The sequence below is a fragment of the Betta splendens genome, chromosome 15, assembly GCF_900634795.4.
Source record: "Betta splendens chromosome 15, fBetSpl5.4, whole genome shotgun sequence".
NCBI classification, from domain to species: Eukaryota; Metazoa; Chordata; class Actinopteri; order Anabantiformes; family Osphronemidae; genus Betta; species Betta splendens.
The window spans coordinates 2095002-2113075 of NC_040895.2; the positions used below are offsets into that span (position 1 = coordinate 2095002).

Below are 18074 nucleotides of genomic sequence, written 5' to 3' on the forward strand. Positions count from 1 at the left end.
CCCTCGGCATCTCCTGCTGTTTGGATGGCGCTGCCTCCTTCGGCGCCGTCCGCCTCGACTACGCCGTCGTCACGGCCATTCGCCGGGGGTACACCCCTTCCTGCCACGGCAATGGCGCGGCCTCTGCCGTCGTTGGCCACCACGATCCGGGGATCCCCGGAGCATCTCCGTCGGAAGGGGGCTGGACTCGGTTCCGCCCTTTCGGACCCCGCCAGCCGTCGTGGCGGACTCCCCTGCTGCCACACTCCAGAAGGGGGGGTTTCTGGGCCCCATGGGGCCTTTGGGGACGAACTTTGTAGACTTTCTGCTCGGGCTTCTGTGGACTCTTGTTTCGACCCTCCTACGGTCCTCCCTCCGCCCACCCTGCTTGTTTGCCTTGATGGGGAGGGATTCGGTCCCTCCTCCTGAGTCCGCCCTCCGCCCGCCCTGGTTTGGGGGGGGGGCCTCCGTGGGCGCCGTGGTAGACGCCCTAGGGGGAGGGGTACTGTCACGATCTGGTTTCTTGTTTCTGATGCCTGTTCCTGTTTTATGTTGAAAGGACTTCCTGTTTCACCTCAGCTGTTTTCTGCCATCCTGGTTTCACCACGCACACCTGTCTGTAATCTGTAATCACAACCAGTACTTAAGCACCACCTCAGCCAACAGTCAGACGCCAGATTGTTGAGTCCTTGCGCCACTATCCAGCATTCTAGTATTGTCTATCCCGTTTTGTTGATCTTGCCTGTTTTTGACCGTCGATTCCTGCCTGAACCACCTCTGTACCGTTGCCTGGATTTTGGTGTTTACCTGACCGTCTGACCTGTGAGTTGTCTAGCCCTTACCTGTACCGTTGCTGAGTCTTTCTGTGTATCGAACCACTGCCTGTCTCCTGGACCCGATTTCGCCTGTTCCTCTCCTGTACTTTATGCTGAGACATTCTGTGTATGACCCGACTGCTTGATGACGCTGATGCAATAAACCCTGCTCAAATTCACCCAGTCCGAGAGTGCGCTGTGCATTTGGGTCCTCAGCCGTGTGTTCCTGACACACGCGATGGGACAGAAGCAAACTGCGCATTTTTTTTGGTTTGCATTGTTCATTCAGTGCTGGTGGAAAATATTTGGATAAGTTTGAATTTTTATCTCATAAATAAGAGGACAGGTGACTGCAGGCTGTTTGCATTTTTTGTTCAGTGGGTTGGGTAAGTTTGGATTTTTATTTCTGATGTTTTATTTATTTATTTCATTTTCATAAATGGAATAGTTTTTTGTACATAGCATAATATATACATGCATAATATATACAGTATAATGATGTCAAAATGGGTTGTGGCTCCGGGTGCTTTCTTTTCCTTGGGGGCGGTCCCAAATGGCTCTTTAAGTAAAAAAGGTTGCCGACCCCTGTTATAGACCCTGATCCTACGTCAGCTACACATCTGGTTTCGTTCTAACTTCTGGCCTGCTACAAATGTCCAACAATAAGTGTTTATTCAAAAGTAATTGTCTGTTTCCTGAAGTCTATCCCAAACATTCCTTAGACAACAACTCTGCCAAAATACAAGGGTTATAGAACAGGCATTGCAACGTGAACAGAACAGATCGTTGATTCTTCAGAAGTGCAGCAGACACAGGATACATATGCTACATAAATATACTAAATCTACTTTCTAATGATGTGTCTGGTTAAGCCCTCAGGGCTATGCTTTAGTCTGTAAGTGCTTCAAAGTCCAGAGAGTTCCAAAAATCCTCTCATTGACTTCAATGGAAATGTTTTGCTGAGTTCAGGGGAATGTCGCAGAGGACTGGCATTTTCAAATCGCAACTGCGGACACAAATTTCACTCCTCAAACATAAAATTCACCAGTTGCTCATTGATACCTTGGGATTCATAAAGTGAAGTTATTTTTGTGATAACCCTTATGATTTTGCTGTTAAGCGGGGGTGCAAATCAGCTTCCCTACAACTGATTGAGCTGATCTGTGGAGGTTCCTGCCTTTGGACATGACAACGGCGCAGCTGCAGTAGATCAGTGATTGAGTGCAGTAAAACTTTGACTGACAGGACAAACTCTGAATTATTATTTATTTTACTAAATAGAATAGTAGGGCAAATGATGCTACAAGAGGCTTTGCACTTGACTCAATGACCAATTTGGTGAAAAGCCTCAATGCTTGACAAGGCTTCGCCTGGCCATGACTAACAAGTAGGATGTTTGATAGGCTAGGATGCTTTTTTGGTAGTACAGCAGACAATCTGGTGGCTTGGTGAACCCTGAGGTATAAAGAAAACTGCACAAACATGAACAGGACAGGTAAAAGCAATCAGAGGCATAATAATAATAATAATAACTAGAAAAAGTAATTTCTCCTAGAAATTACATGGGAGAGCTGTTCTGTTGCCGAAACGGCTCAACACACTGATAAGCTGCTGATGTCAAAATATTGACTACAACAAAACGATGACAAACATTAAAAAGATGAACAAAATCACAAAGTTGAACAACACTAAAAAAGTTGACCAACATTAGAGTAATGATCAACATTAAAATTGACAAAGATTAATAAGGTTACCAACAGTAAACAGTTGACAAAGATTAAAAGGTTGACCAAGGGACATTGTTGAGGATCATAAAAAATCTGACTAAGCTAATATAGACTAATCCAATAAAGTAAACAGGTAATAAATCTAAGCAAAAGAAATGAGTTTGACGTGCCAATCAAACTGTTTCAGTTGATGTTGTCATGGAGACGAAAGGGGGGGGGGTCAGTCCTCACTCCCCCCTTATAAACTTATATGGAACCCCTTGTTCCAGCCAAACCATAATAGTTACTACAAAAATAAAATCCCAAGCCTTCAATTAAAATTTTTTTTTATCACTCCGGCCACAGTCACAAGTTTAAAATGTGTCTCTCCCAAATGTGTGGTGAAAATTACCAATCAAGTCTATGGGGAAAATTCCGGATCTGTCTGCAGTTTGAGGCAGATACATAACAAATTGAACATCCAATGGCTTAGCTGGACACATTTTTAGCCTTTATAACTCCAAGTGAGCCTAATTAGGATACCCTGCAGGTGAGTAAGGTTATGACATAAATAAACAAAAAGCAAATATGAACTAATATAAATATGCTTAACATCGAATTAAACAGCAGAGCCAGGGCTACAACGCCATATAAGTGTTGTTCATGTGCATCAAACACAGATAAAAATATAATATAATAACCTGTTAGCATGTAGTTAACATTATAGCACAACCTGTGCTAGTATATGATGCATTTATAGATCTACCACTGCAAAGGATTTAAGAACTTGTCTGAAGTGATTTACTGGTCTGCCAATTGTAGTTTTGGGTCCTCTTCTTTGGAGGGTAGATCTCTAAATTATTATTTGAGGTATTATCAGATAAACATGTACTGCAGTGGAAGCTCTGCAATTTATCTTTCAAATGTTAATAAAACACACAGAAGTAATATAGCTCCTGTAGAAAGACATTCAGGCTTCAGTGGCTGAGATTGGACAAAGTGGCTGTTTTTTTCACCAGTGGAATATGGCATGTCAAAGACTTTGACATTTACTGGAAGGATGCTCTGTGGCCTAAGACCTCTGTCCATTTGACATTTTATGCTAGAACAAAGGTAACCATACGTGTCTTTGGGGTTGTGAATAAAGGTATCCTTTGTTTGTTTCATACTAATTCTGTTCCTCTTTAAAAAGTGTCTGAAACCATGGAAACATGTCATAAAATAAGAGTGAAGCCACTCATTGCTTTTCACATTTCTTTCAACCCCATTTCCCATAAACTCTCTTTCCACTTAAATTAGAATTTTATTAATAGATTTTTAGGGAACTTTAGTTCTTTAAAGCGAACATATTTTCTACCATGGTGCTTATATTCTATAAACATTCAGGTGACAAATCAGAACTGTGTGATGTTCACTAGACATTGTACATTGTCTGTGAATGACTGTAAATTAATTTAAATTAATTAAGTTTTTTTTGCGATAGACTTTGGTATATGGGATGAATACATTTAGAATTAAGTTTACAATATTTATGCTCATATGTCACAGAGTGCACACTCCACTGTGTTTCAACATTACTGTATTCACTAATAATACTATGAATTATTACTCTAATATGTCAATAGCGTACATGTGATCTATGTATACAGAATGTACATGTGTAGCTAATGGTCCTTTAAAGAGCTCCTAATTAAAATTATAATATTTTTAAAACAGTTTTTTGCTTTTTTAGTGTAAACCAAAAGATTGACATAGGTGTTTTTAATAACTAATAATAAAATATTTGCCCTTGCAAAGGACTGATATTTAGTACAAATGAGTGTGCCCTTTTGACACACTGCTACACAGAATCGCAGACGTTATTGAAATTCTGTAAATATTTTCATAAAGAATCTCAATACATATGCAAAGTGTCAGTACTAAATACAAAAAAATGTGGCCTTTGCAGGAAATATTATTTTTAGTTATGATTCATAAATACACAAATCACCAATTGTGTGAAAGAAGTTTTGCTCTCTTCAGCTCATGCAGCACATGCAGCTCTACATTTGGGACCCCAAGGTTTGCTCGACTAGTAAACGTCGGACACATATTAGTTTTCCCTGGGGTCTCTTTGGCTGAATATCTGTTGATTATCCGATTTCAAAGCTGATTGCGTTTTTTGATAATTATCAGTCACATACAAACATGATGATACTAAACACATTCATGAAATAAAGGCATATTATGGTTTCAATACAAACTGAATGTCTAGTTACAGACTAGAATAACACATAATTGACCTTTAATCCCTGACAGATTACAATGACCTATTTATCAAAATATAATTATTCCTTATTGGAAAAATACCACAACCACGCATACATGTAAGAAATCTAGAACCTTAAAATGGCAGAATGATGGGTGAATGAACCTGTACCTGGTCGTTTATAAATCAACAAACAGGTTTGATGAATGTTGTTTTTGTAAAAGAAAAGAAAACAAACACAAAAGCCTGAAATTAAGAGCTTTTTCATACTTACTGCACGCTTACTTTACACTTCTGAGGAGGTGTTTATGCTGTGTCTGTGCTTTACGTGTCAATAAGGGTATGATACACTACATCCTCTGCAGGTCTCTTCAACAAAGACGATGCTGGACCTTTGCTCAGATGTAGTATTTATGGTAATGTTTGTACTACATTTTCAAAAGTAATTACCAGCATCTGAGTTGAGTTTTGACAAGACAAGAATACATTGGTAGATAAAGGAGTGAAATATGGAATTCCTATTCCTTTTTCAGTCGATATTGAAAATCATATATCTTAAAATCATTAGACACAATTTAGACCAATTTAATTAATTCCAATTCAGCAACTCTGCCATTAATTGTAAATATTAAGGTTGCAGTAATTTATTCAACGGTCACAAATTAATACATATTCACAAATTCATAACATTCATCCATCTATTTATGTGGGGTCTTGGGGATACAGGAAAAGGTTATATCCGTTGTTGGCAAACAAATACACATACTCAGACAATTTTTCATGAACAGGCTTTAATTACACCAACCATAAGCAGAAAAGGTACCCCCAGCCAGTGAAGGTGCATTGTAAGGCCTTGACCCACATGCAATTCATTATCCTGTGTCAAGGTATTGCCAGGTGAAGTACATTAACTTAGTCTACCAACTGATAGAGCCAGTTGAATTCCTAATTATATGCGTAGCCTATAGGCAATAATGCAGCAAGAACAAATTAAATGCATGAGCACATTCATGGTATTAATGTAGTCTTTGCAGTTGACTCAGTGTGGATACTTGGAAAGCAGTAAGTTTGCAGCAACAATAATATGTGACAGACTCCAATGTTTATTTCACCATTTCACCATAAGCTAGAGTTCAGTGAGTGAGAAACACAAGGTTTATGCTTGAGCTACTAAAACAGATGAGTGCACCTGTCATTGCATCTTCCTGTCATCCTGTGCCTTAAAAATCGGAAGCCAAATGACCAAATCAAATATCTGATCCTTCGATCATTCAATCGTTTACCTAGTAATTTCCAGGGACACACAAAGGTACTATCACTGTTAAAATAATAAAAAAACTATAAATTTAATAATTAGATTAATAGACCACATCATATGTATATTTTTCTCCCATGTACTGTAAATATTTGAAAGTTCTGGTGTGCATATGCATACGTTTATGTACCCGTCATTAGTCCACTGATATAATATTTATAACGAAATGTAGTCAAGACAGACAACAGGTCTAATGTAAAAGTGATTTCACGTGGGAGGTAAACAGCAGTGTTTAAGATTTCTATTCTATCTTCAGTAGCCTCTTAGAAGACATCCTCTAACAGCTTCAGGGACAGACATGCATGGGGCAGACAGGAGCAGGAAGCAGGCAGAGAGAGCCTAATCACCAAGGAACCGATTTCCATAGTGACACAACAGTATCTACAACATAGTGAGATCAAGTAAATAAAACGGCTGATGTCACTCGCATCAAAACCATCATTTGCACAAAATACTGGAATAAATCTATTTTGTCTGATTAGAGTGAAACCAACTATTCTATTCTAGATCTATCCTATGAAATTTTGTCCAACACAAAATATTGTACTATGTTATAATCAATCAATCAATCAATCAATTGGTCAATAATGAATCCATTAAAAAATTATTCTTTAACACATGTTTACATTCACATTACTATTCCTGCATGCCGTCCTGCTCTAAAACGTACTACCGCCACCATCTGGATGCAGAGTGGAAGAATCCTTTTGCTATCTGGATCTGCTGATTTGTTGGCTTAATCCACTTTAAGATTACCATGGGAAACTCTAAACAACAAACCATTCGGACAAGTAAAATCTGATATTTCTGAATATTTACCTACGAAAGCAGCGCTGGATAGCCTGAACCCAAAAGCCTTGTGCAAACCATTAATAGAAGAGAACCCAGAGGCCTCTTAAAGGGAGACAGTTTAAAGGGGAGGCAGCCAATGAAGCTCAACTACCAGGCTCCTCCCGGATATTAGCCTCTAAAGTCTTTACTAGGCCCATCATTGCTTTCTTCTTTCTTCCAGTTGGTCATGACAGCAGGGTGTCTGCAAACTTTAAAAAACACAGCTGCCATCCAAATGATTCACATGTGATGCCCAGTGTGGTGCAAGTTACACAAATGCTAGACAGAACTGGGCTGCATGACAAGTGCTACAGCTGCTTTGTCTTAGGAAGAACTGATGTTTGTTGCTATTTTGGTTCCTTTCAAACACTGCAACAGTCTTGTATTGAGGGCCTGAAAAGGGCTCCGTTGGATTAATGAGCTTCAATGCTACAGTTGAAATCTACTTCTGCTATGCTAATAACCTCCTAAAACAGACAGAACACAAATTAAATGTATTATTGGCTTTATATTTACACTCATTCTCCACTTTACAAGGCACATCTTGATTTTAAGACGTAATTAATAATTTTGTTTGCATGTTATATTATAATTGTCTACAATAAAAGTGAAACAGCATCCAATTTTACCATTCTTTATAAAACTACACATTGCCTTTGACCTAGAAAAAATGTCCACCTGTTGCTGTCTGTTCATTTACACAGGCTTTTCCAAGACTGTGTCTGTTGGCGTGAACATTAACAACTTGTTTAAGCTAACTTTTATTTTAATTGAAACCACAGGTCACATGAATAAAAGTATCATCTGCCCTAATTAGCACATACTTTTCTCCACCCTAAAAAGCACACCTGCATCATTAAATTGTCTAATTAAAATCCTCAAGTCATGTTTTCAGTCTTGAGCAGGTGTGGTGTGAATGGGAGCCCTGGTGGCTAGGGCTAAGGCTCTGCTGGAAACCTCAGAGTTACTGCTGTAATGTGTGTATGGCCAAGCTTGTGGTTATTCTTAGTAATTTACCTCAAAAGATGCATGAAATGACTAAAATAAGAGGCGAGAGCACCTCTACTATGAACATATATGTTAAATCTTTGCCCTTTGCATCATATGCCTTCAGAATGCCTTTGTGTGAGTTGTGACTTTCATACCATCTGTTTGTTTCTTTGATAATGGATATTGATAAGTGATGTGCACTGAAAAAAAAAATTTTTGATCCTGTGAATGTTATACTCTGTGTAAATTTTACAAAAACTGTTATCTTTCAATATTTACTTTAAAATTTACTATAGAATTTAATATGATACATAAAATTTAGTATCATCATTTGTCCAAGTAAAGTTTGCATACAAATAACAAGATACGAGTTGATTAGTATTATAAGTGTAGTGGAATTTAATTTGTGACGTGTTAATTTGTGTTTATAATATGTTCTGTGTTGTTTTGTAAGCACCACGAGGGAGAAGAGTAAGAGTGTAACTGACCCTCAGTGGACAGGGATGCAATTTATTGTCTTAAAAATACACGTGTTGGTTTTGCTTTTGGCTCGCATAACCACCTGACACAGAATAATACTGATGCTGTCCATTCTTTACACTATTCCTCGCTTCTGTGAGGGGATTAATCTACAATCTATGTGTCAGCAGCAGAATGCACTAACCACTGCACCAAACAGCTGGGGCTGTTTATTAACATTAATATTTCAGTAAATACTGTCTTGTTGTAAATACATACTAAATAAAAAAAATTAAGGAACAATAAGTACAATTTTATAAATATTTTGTAACAATAAGAAAATGAATCAAACATTACTGAACTATAACTTACATAAACGTACATCATAGTAAGTATGTCTACAAATGCATTTAGAATATAGTTTACTAAGAAGGAGTGAGTAAGATCTAGTGATTTGTTTGGATTAATAACCAAAAAGTAAAGTTTACTTGAGTACATAAATGAAAACTACTATGTGCTATTAAGCATAGCGTACTTAAAAATTAGCCCTGTGACATTTATTTAGGATTTCTGTGTGGAAATTGTTACCTAGTAACAACCTAGTTACCTAGTAAATTTCACCCCACATTTTTTCAGTGTGAACCTTGTACAGATCTAAAGACATAATCTCAGTAATAATTTGTTGTATGTTAATTCTTAATTTATTCATATTGCCCATGTCAAGACAAGTGATGTGAGAACTTCCTTATAATAGAATGTTCACATTATTCAGATTATTTAATATTTATCATTGAAAATGTGCTAAAGCAAATGGCTAATGTAATGTGACTTACAGGTTGCTGTCAGCTGTCACACTGGTCCCAAATGTTTTGTAGAAGACAGTTTACGGGACACAGCACAGCTATTGAGTATTAGATCTCTTTGTTCAAGCCCAAAGGTAACTACACTGTAGTTTTGTGGGTATGGTGACCTGCAATCCAGTTTGTACAGTTGTATTCCCCTCTAGTGATGCAAAATGAGAACTGCAGCGTTGTTTCTTTCATCCCAAATTAGGGCCATATATAAAGGTCATATTATAGCAACAAGCCAAACAAGCAAACTTTATATTATTTATAAACGTTTATTTACTCTTTAAAACCAAAAATAAATTATAGTGTGATAACTGAACCTTATATGCAAGGTGGCAGAGAATTCATTTAATTGTACAGTATTTGTACAATTGTACACAAAAAACAATTCTAATCATTTCTATTGTGAATGAATTACTCAAGACAACTGAATGCTGAATGTAGTTTTCTATGTACCACAGGAGTTCAGAAGAGAGGCAGTTAAAATTATTCTTATTATTGATAATAATAATATTTTGTAATATTTTGAACAGCTGTGGTGCGTTGTTTTTCTCACTGATTGGAATACTGTTTTTAGTTTAGTTAATAAATAATGTCTAAAAGTAGCTTTTCTGCCATAATTTTTGGCTGCTGGTTCTAACCCAGCTGTGTGAGGCTGCACTCTGCTTTACTGTGTCCCTGTGTTCGTTCAGGAGAGCATGCATTCAAATGTTGTTTGTTACTATGATACTATACTGAAAAAAACATGGAGTGAAATTGACCTAGAAAAACCTAGGTAACAATTTCCACACAGAAATCCTAAGTAAACATCACAGGGCTAATTTGTAAGTACACTATACTTACTATACTTAACAGCATAATTTTCATTAAAGTACTCAAGTAGGCTTTACTTTTTTGGTTTTTGATCCAAACAAATCACTAGATCTTAAGCTATATGTCAGTTATGTTTATTTAATTTCTTTATTGTTACAAAATATTTACTACATTTTACAACATTACTTTCTTGTGTTTCCAACATATTATGTAAATGAATGGCCCCAGCTGTTTGGTGCAGTGGTCGTTTAGAGAGGAGAGGAACAGTGTAAGGAACAGAAAGCATCGGTCTTTCTGATCTGCAATTAAAGGACAAAGCCACATTTAGTTTTAACACAGTAAATTGTATCACTGTCCACTGATGGTCAGTTACATGCGTACTCTTCTCTCTCATGGTGCAGCCTACAAGCCAACGCAGAACATATTATAAACACACACGAACATTACACTAATTAAATTTCACCAAACTTATAACACTACTCAACTCCAATCTTAAAGTATAGATTATTAATTAAGATTTCTATTCAATTTAGTTTTATTCATATAGTGCCAAGGCACTTTAAAAGGTAAATGTAAGGTTGTGTAAGGTTTTAGGACATTACACAACTAAACAGATCCCACATACAACAAGCCTTAAACTACAATTTGACAGCAACAGTGGAGCGGAAAAACTCCCTCTCTAACAAGGAAGAAACCTCCAGCAGAACCAGGCTGAATGTGGGCGGCCATCTGCCCACAGGGGATAGAGAGAGAGAAAATCACAGCAGCAACAACAGAGCACAGGCAGGAGGGTGGGATCCGCAGCTGCCTATCACAAAAATTTAGCTTTTTTTTTTTTGTTTTTTTGTTCTGACCAGCAGTTTAAAAAGCAGCAAATCTTACGCTGAATGCCATATTGTGATGGACAGCTTTGCTTTAATAAGAGGGGTATATATAAAATATATATACTCTTCTTGATTTATGGTTTATTTAGCTAATCCCAAATATGCGTGATGTTGCTGTGTTGGTGGAGGTGCGGGGGGTGCAACCAGCTGCTGAAACCAAGCAAATCTGTTAAGTAAACAATCGGTGCAAAATAAATAAGCAGGGATATACCTTAGGCTAACACATTCATAACTAAACAACTGTTGTACTGTGGTTTACCTTGGAGATTAATACTAATACCAATAATAGTGTTAAGGTATGTGCACATACTCATACAAACATATACATATCATATACATACATACTTATGTGCATTGTTATACATATCCCATACTACTTAATAAAAGTCATGACATAGAACACCACAATTTCCATATTCATACATTATTGATATTGGTAGTGATAAGTATCAGTAATACTTACAGTTGGATTTGGAAAGCCTGTTCAGGTTTTGAGTGTCCCACTACAAGGTTAGCAAGGCTGTAGCTTAACATTATTCACCTAAAGGGTGAGGCAGACTTTGGTGCATGAACAATGCCACTTGTGGAAGCCAGGGTGATGTAAGGAGCTCGGCCACTATGCCCATCCAACAAGCAGAGGAAAGAATCCTAGCAGCCAAGGAGCCCACACACCTTCAGGTCCAGGAGGGCAGGTGTTGCGACCCAAGCCGCCCACACAGAGACCCCAGGCAGAGCTGCAGCAGCCACAGAGACAGCACCCGAGGTCAGAGTGGGCCACCGTGGGTCAACGCTGTCCGCCCCATGAGAACCAGGGGCAAACACTCCCCCCGGTGGGAGGGTCGGCCTGAAAGAGTGGAGCCCGGAGGACCCACAGTCCGTAGGGAGCCCGCCAGAAGATGCCCCCGCATCCAGAGTGGGGCCCACCCCCAGTCCACCACCCCTACACGAGCGCCTGCAGCACAAGGCCAGCAATTGGTGGGGGTCAGTAGAAAAGAGACCACCCAGGCAGACGATCTACGTACCCCGGGCGGAAGACTGGACCCCCCACACTCCAATCGCAACACACGTATACAAACTCACACAAACACAGATGCATACACCCACCCACACGTACAACACACATCATCACATCAACACACATACACCATTAACTCACTCACAACAAACTAGTCAATCATACGTGAACCAATGCACTCTCAGAAACGTTCTCGCACCCACACCATTCGCTTGATCACATTTGTGGGGAGGCTAGGTCTCCGGCCTGCCGTCCATGTGGCCCCAGGCAGGGACCGTTGCTCCTCCCGAGCCCCGCCCAAGTCCCCCAGCCCGGGAGAAGCAGAGGGCAGCAGAAAAGGCACCCCATTACCTTGCAACCCAGCTTGAACGTGAGTGTGTGGAACTAAAGTGCACTGAAGGTGGGTGACACCTCCAGGAGCACGACCGCTGGCTGACGGTGTGTCCCCCAGACAGTGCCCCCCCTCACCCTAGATGTCTTTTTGCAGTTAAAACTGGGTGGTGATCTCTCCACCAGGGCCAGTGGGCGAGGCCACAACTGGCCTCAGCCCCAGGCCCCAGTGAAAGAGCCCACCCCCGGCGCTAAGTATGAGGAACTTTGGGAGACAGCCAATTCTTCGAGGGGTCCAGCAGACAGAGCCATCAATGTGAAGGCTACGTCCAGTGGCCCCCCCCAGAAGGAGCCCCCCAGATTCCTGGACAAATGTGTATGACTAATGCAATTAAAACTGCAGAGCATCGCACTTGAATTAGCTGTAGGCTTTTTAGGGGCTGTTAGGATAACTCCTTACTCATAGTACATACTATGAGTAAGGAGTTAGTGTAGTCCAGCCTAGAGGTAACAAATGCACACAAACACTTTACCAATTCGCTCTGAGAGAGGATGCTTCTAATTTTAGCTGTATTTCTAGGTTGGAAGTAGGTGGTTCTGGAGATTTGTTTAATGTATGATGTAAAAAAGAGATCCTGGTCAAAGATGACACCAAGGTTTCTCACAGTAGAATCTGAAGCTAATGTTATGCCATCCAGGGTGGCTATCTGACTCAATAGTGTCTCTCTCAGATTTTTAGGCCCAACTATAACAATTTCAGTTTTATCTGAATTTAGTTAAAGGAAGTTTTGGGACATCCAGGATTTGATGTCTTTTCAACAACTTTGAATTTTGACAAGTTGATTTGTTTCATTTGGTTCCAAAGACACATATAGACTATCATCTGAATAACAATAAAAATTTATAGAATGCCTTCTAATAATCTCACCTAGTCGTGTTTATGTCATTAACATGAACAAACTAGAATCCGTTTAACAAATAGGATTTAAACCATCCCTGTGCTGTTCCTTTTAATTCCGATGCTATGTCCTAATCTCTGTAATAGAATTTTATGATTAATTGTATCTAATTCAGCACCCTGATCTAAGGACAGAAACTAGACCATTGTCTGAAGCTCAGAGAGAATCATAAGTGACTCTAACCAGAGCTGTTTCCGTGCTATGATGTTTTCTAAATCCTGACTGAAGATCTTCATACAGGTTATTACTCAGGTAGTCAGATAATTGTTTAGTCATGTTTCCAAGAATCTTAGAAATAAAGGGTAAATTTAAAATGAACCTATAGTTGGTTCCAGAGTAGGGGTCCAGAGTAGGTTTTTTTCAAAAACGGTTTGAAGACAGCCACCTTCAAAGCCTGTGGTACATAGCCTATATGTATGTATGTGCCCCCCCACGACCTACGGGATTAAGCGGTAGATGGATGGACGAGAAAGAACTCGGTTGGGACTGGATCTAAAAGACAATTGGATGACTTAGAAGAGTTAATTATTGAGGTTAACTTCATGAGTTATGGGGAAAAGCTCTCTAAGTAAGACAGAGTATTTGAATCTATTCTAGGCAGTGATTTCTGTCATAGTCTTTCATAGTCCCACAACGGGGAAAGTTCATCTCATAACAGCACAGAGTATGATACAGGAGAAGAAAAATATAGCAGCATAGCAGCAAGTAAAAATACAGAACAGACCAATGAAACTGAAATGTCTTTCCTAATAGTAATAATTTTATTAGTAAAGAAGTTCATGAAGTCATTGCTGCTGAGATTAAAGGGGATAGTAGGCTCAACACAGCTATAACTCTTAGTCAGCCTGGCTACAGAGCTCATAAGAAATCTGGGGTTTTGTTTTGTTTTTCTCAGTTAATGTCAGGTTCTGGCTCTGTGTTTCAGTTTTACCTTGTAAAGGACTCTGTTCATTTGGCCACATTATCATGTCTTGGGTTTTCTAGTTTCCATTTCCGGTTTTATTTTGGTAGTCTCCCAGGTTTCTGTTTCAGTTCGAGCTTCACTTCCGGTTTATGTCACGTCACAGCTGTTCTTGCTTCACCCGGTCATTATTCACACCTGCACGTCATCAGTAATCGAGTCACGTTGTATTTAACCACCACCTGTGTCCTCAGTTCCCCGCCAGATCGTTGTTTTGTGTGTTCCTGTCGTAGTCCCGTTCGTTGATCTAGTCCTGCTGTAAATCGTGTATCCTGTGTTGTTCGTTGACTCTGAGCCTGCCTTATTCCTGCCTGTCACGTCTGCCTGGATCATCTACCGTTGCCTGTTACTGACTTTGCCTGCCTGACCACGCTTCTCCGCCTGAGGACTCTGTATTGTTACTCCTGTCTTTCGTGAATGACTCTGCCTGAACTGACCTCGCCTAATCTGGAATAAACCACCCTTGATCACCGTCAACCTGTGTACGCTGTGCATTTGGGTCCTCATCAGAGCGTTCCCTGACAGTTAAGAAGGAATAATATGGTTTTCTAGCTTGTTATATATCATTAGACTGTCCTTCCATGCTATGCAGTTTATATTTATTTTGTTAAAACGCCACTGCCTTTCTAGTTGTTGGATCCTGTACTTTAGGTTGCGGATCTCTGAGTTATACCATGGAACTAACCTCCTCTGATTCACTTGCAGAGAAGCTGAAGCATCATCTACAAGAGATTCAACCTGTTCATAAGGATTAAGGTGACTGTTCTCCTCTGAGTAGCTACCAGACGATGAGGCAAAAGATGATGGAAACATCTGCTTGAATCTGGCAACAGCATTGTCAGATAATGATCTGCTATAGTAACATTTCTTTCCAGCTGCTGAAAGGTCAATTATGCTAAATGGTAAATTCAAAAGTTAATAAGAAATGGTCAGATAACAGCGCGTTTTGGGGAAGAACTATTAAATTATGAATTTGAACTCCATATGTTAGGATGGGTATGGTTAAAACAATGAGTGGGTTCATTTACATGCATTTTAAAAGCAGTGCTGAGACAATCATTGTCAACATCTTCATGCATGTTATCCCTTATGCCCTCCTCCAAAAAACCTCCTTTGGAGACCCTTGTGGCATTTGGCCATGCTTGTGAAAAATGCTATAAAATCATCATATATTAATATTTTTTTAACTTTTTTTTGTAAATCACTTAGACAACTTCACACCTGCCCTGAAGTACCAATCATGCAATTACTTTCAGGGTTTAAATGCCAGTTACTATTAGAAGTACTGCTTATTTTTTTTATCACACAACTTTTTTTTCTATACAATAAGTAGTAGGAGGATGGGGTTATGATATTGCCCTATCATATTTAGGATTTCTGCATAGAAATTGTTACGTAGCTCCAAGTAAATTTCACGTGGTACAAAAGTTGAAGCTGTGGTTTAACAGAACAGGGGGTGTTCCAGAAAGCAGGGTTAAGTAACCATCTGCTAAACCCTTAACTCTCAGTTCATTAACCCCAAACCTGTTCACCCTATGTAGGTTACCCTAGTATGTAGGTTCCAAAACATCTGAGAAGAGTTTAGATGAGGTTAAAGGTGCACATGCAAAATTACTACATTTATATGACTCCCAAAACAAAAGCCACCCCCCCAGACACTTCAGGGGCCCGTTTCAAGAAGGAGGTTTAACAAAGTCTGAGTTTAAACTAAACTCTGAGTTGATTTACTTTGAGTTTGCAAAACTGGAGTTTTCAGTTTCAGAACAGGTGATAAGAGTTGGTTTAAGCAACTCTGAGTTGTCTGACTCAGAGTTAAGCGCATGCACCGCGACGATACAAAGCCCTGATCAATGGAGTGAAGATATTACGAGTCACCATGGCAACAGGACAACAAAAGACGTCCGGAAATGGATATGATACCTCAAGCAAATAGCTACTACGAGTCTTTATTCCGTAGAAAAAGCAACACGCTGCAGCGGCGAAAGAGAAAGAATTAGCTTGGAAGAAAATAGCTCCTCGAGTCAATGCTTACATTTCAAAGTTTACATTTTAATCATAAAGTGTTCAGCGTAACTAATTACTAAATAAATTTAGTATTGTTGTTATATTTCACTCGTAAAGTAAGGACTTTTAAAGCAATTGTTCACTCATCTAAGAAGTTTCTTCAGTAATTGCATAAATACCGATGATTGTATGAATTAAAAGTGCAGTGTTATGTCTATGCATTTTTAAAATTCCTGTTGTGGTTGATGTGAGATTTGTAAAGTAATGATAATTCAATAATCCAATACATTTTATGGAGAGCAATTATTACATTAATCTAATTAGGTTTTTAAAAGTTACCCAAAACACGTAATAATATAATAAATTAATTTCAGTTTTTATGTAGACGCAATCCTGCAGTCATAAAAGAACATGGCTAAAAATGAAATGTAATAACATAATTCAAACAGGTATAAGGCACCATCATGTCATGGGTGTAGACTACCTGACTTTACAATATTTGACATATTAAATAACTAAATAGCATGCAGAGTATAGCAGTGCAGCAGCATTTTCAACATGGCTGTAATGTTTTCACACAGTTTATATCATTTGACTTCTACTCTGCCAACAGAAGGCAGAGGCTAGAACAACTGGTGGAGGACCTGCACCACCACCACTGACGCATGCAGAGGAGAAGGCCCTCAGCATGAACACTGGAAAGCAGAGGCTGAAGGAATTCCTGGAGGGAGTTCATCAGAACCAGTCGCTCCCAGGATACAAGTGCATGTGTAAAATGTAAGAGGCCTACCTATATATTTGATTTTTTACATAGGCTACTTTTGATACATCCATTTCTTCTCTGGGTTGGGTTCTTTGTTTGTCTTAACAGATTCTGATGGTAATATGTGAATCCCTCTGTCATAACTGAAACCCAGGATGTTGTAAGTATACTACTAAATAAAGCTTAAATTATGATAAGCAGTATTATAAAGTGTAATATTAATACAGTTTATACACATAACATGATTTCTTATGTTTGTGTTGCGTAGGCTAAGGATGTAACTTGATCTCCAAGTATAGTGACATTATTATCTCCCCTCTGCCCCAGAGTGTGGAAGAACAGCAGGAGGAGGTCAGTCACATTCTGCTGCACAGATGCACACAGTTCAGTGATGTTCAGTAAATGCCAGAGTTCAATTCTGTAAGACTAATGAGGAACTATGTCATGTAACTCTAAATCGTCTGTATTTTAAGTTACTGGTTATTGAGTTGTATAAACTAAATTTCAAGGAAATGGTTTACTTGTACCACAAGATTGAAAAGACAGATCTACAAATTGAAATTCCCAAACACAAGCTGGAGGTGAGTGTATAGTTAAAGGTGAATTGTATGAATTATTGGAAGAATCGTAAAATCTAACAATTGCCTTTGTACTGTATTTGTAGGAAATGAAGAAAACCAAATAAATTATGATTTGCATTCATTCAGTTTCTTTTATTGGTGGTGGTAGTGTCACAGTCTAGGTCATTTAGCCACTGCAATTACTCATTTCCGGTTTTATTTTGTCACCACTTCCTGTTCCAGCATCTACATCAGCAGTTCTAGTTTTACTTCCAGTTCTAGTTAACTCACCTGGGTTCTGTTAGTAATTACTCACCTGTATTTAATCACCGTCCCTTGCCATAGTTCACGGCCAGATTGTCTTTGTGTTATAGCCAGCAGTCCAGCAGTTTTTCATATCTTGATTTGTGACCGACCCTGTTTTCCCTGACCTTGCCGCCTGCCTCATCTGTGATACTGGCTTGCCGTAAGTCTGACCTAAGCCTGCCTCCTGACCACCGACTGTCTGATCCATGCCTGTACCGCTACTGCCTCAGTTGTGTATCGACCTTTGCCTGCCTGACTACGAGTACTAATAAATCCTTATTATCACGA

General features: G+C 39.1%; 1 long non-coding RNA gene across 1 annotated transcript; it reads left to right on the top strand.

The window, feature by feature from the left end:
- The first annotated feature begins 13718 nt into the window (after nt 1–13718).
- On the top strand, nt 13719–17592 carry LOC129603083 (uncharacterized). The gene is made up of 3 exons (XR_008692663.1): nt 13719–16934; nt 17029–17080; nt 17189–17592. It is a non-coding gene; the product is annotated as an uncharacterized LOC129603083 (long non-coding RNA).
- Nucleotides 17593–18074: the final 482 nt, after the last annotated feature.